This window comes from Cynara cardunculus (assembly GCF_001531365.2).
Source record: "Cynara cardunculus var. scolymus isolate 2C chromosome LG 5, CcrdV1, whole genome shotgun sequence".
NCBI lineage: Eukaryota > Viridiplantae > Streptophyta > Magnoliopsida > Asterales > Asteraceae > Cynara > Cynara cardunculus.
In genome coordinates this window covers 24,701,104-24,703,475 of record NC_037532.1, presented here as the reverse complement: position 1 = coordinate 24,703,475, position 2,372 = coordinate 24,701,104, and positions in this window count along the sequence as shown.

Below are 2,372 nucleotides of genomic sequence, written 5' to 3'. Positions count from 1 at the left end.
TATATATATATATATATATATATATATATATGAGCTTAATCAAATGAGAATGTTTTGTTTGTGGAAACCGTGGGATCCAATCTCAACCAATCATTTTGATATATTAATTATTCTTTCTAAGTTAATGTAAAAGGGCATGTTAGTAAATTACTAAATTTAGACTAAATATTTATTTATTAATTCTATACGTTTCAAACTTCCAATTAATTTTGATTTTACATTCCTAAATTACCACATGAAACTACAATTTTTTTTACCACAATGTAACACAACATCTAGTGATACCTAATACATTGTTGGTATTATGGCACCTTGTCCCGCATCAGTAACTATTGGAATTTGTAGCCCCTTATGACTTATGAGTTCTTGGTTGTAAGCTATCAAAGAATTCTCACCATGGGTTTAGTGATTTGGAGGTTGTCTTGTATGGTTTGCTAACAAAGAATTCTCAACATGGGTTTAGTGGTTTGCGTAGCACATGAAACCACAATCTTTTTTACCACAATGTAACATAACATGTTAAACCAAAGCCTACAAATTGTTTTTCACCTCTTTTCGCACAACCAACATGATCTTTTGTGTTTTTTTGTTTTGTTTTGTTTTGATGAAATGTAATTTTAGAAGATCAACGGTTTATAGGGCGCTCAAAATAGTCCCATTAAATTAATTTTTTTGACCCTTTTGCCTTTATTTACATAATCACATTAAATATTGGAGAGTTATTTTTGGAATTTCAGTAATTATTTTTTTTTTATTTTCAACCATTGATTATTAATTTGTATGGTTGAGGTTGGATCTCACGGTTACCACAAACAACTCAGTTCTTTCTTGAATGGGCCCCTATATATATATATATATACAGAGAGAGAGAGAGAGAGAGAGAGAGAGAAAGAGAGGTGAGTTATTATACAACCCTTTACATTTGTACAACCCAATCTCAACCGTTCATTTAATTTGATGAATATGTAATTTCATAGAAGTTTCAATTGTTTCCTAATATAAAGTATTGATCATAATTAATAAACCTTATTTATCTTCCATAAATATTTAAATCATAATAAACAAACTCTCATCATTTCCATAAATATTTTAATTTTATGGGTTGTACTGTTTGTACAAATGTTATGAGTTGCATTTGAAACAAACTATATATATATATATATATATATAGAGAGAGAGAGAGAGAGAGAGAAAGAGAGAGAGAGAGAGAGAGAGAGAGAGAGAGAGAGAGGTGGGTTGTTATACAACTTCTTACATTTGTACAACCAATATAACTCAATCTTAACCGTCCATTTAATTTGATGAATATGTAATTTCATATAAGTTTTGATTGTTTCCTAATATAAAGTATTAATCATAATTCATGAATTTTAATCATCTTTCATAAATATTTAAATCATAATAAATGAACTCTCATCATTTCCATAAATATTTCAGTTTATTGGGTTGTACAAATGTGATGAATTGCACATGTCCTGTCACGTCGGCCATGGAATTTTTTTTTCAATGTTCGATAGTCAATGAACCGGTTGTCCACCACGACGTCGGGGGTTAAATGCGTTACATAAAGCATGCCATGATATGACATTCTTCAGGTAATATGTATTTTACGGTAGCAAATATTATGTACGGTTCATATTCTTCACTAAATGCATGCTTTGTGAATGTACTTAGTTACTGAGCTCACGATCTTGAGTTCAGTTGTGCTAGGCTTCGCAGTTATCATGTTTCATGGATTGGTCTGGGACATACAAAGTACAAGAACATTAAACGATTCATGGGATGTGCTTGTGTAACTGGTATGGGTGTTCATCTCCTTCCGTATGTGTATGAGCGTCTTTATATTCAATAGTGTCTAGTTTGTGGTATGTAATCTGATTTGATCGCATGTTATGACATTTTGTCTATTTCGTTTTTTGATACGATAACATTTTATTTATGAATTTGGGGGTAAGAATGGGTTGGACGCAGATAGTCACGCTATTCAGGTGCGTTCCAACTTTTTCTGTATCAAAATACAATTATTGTTAAATTCTGTGTACATGTGGCATATTAGTAGGGGCTTATATGTTTAACTGTAGATACTTTCATCTCGAAAAGTTAATGAAAGTGTATATGTTCATGTCAACGATTCGGTCTTCGTCCCACCGGGACAGAAAGGTAATACACGGTGTCACATACACGGAGGAATCATAATTTGATATTTAAAAAAACACATCCTGAAAGGCACATAACATATTGTTGATCCTCTCTCTCAGTGATTTGATGATAATCCTTTTTTCCTTTCAATGTATTTCTGTATCTGTAATTTCAGTTCCAGCGATCATACACTGAGCTTGTTCAGTGATCGCTGAAGAACTTGTTTTGAAATT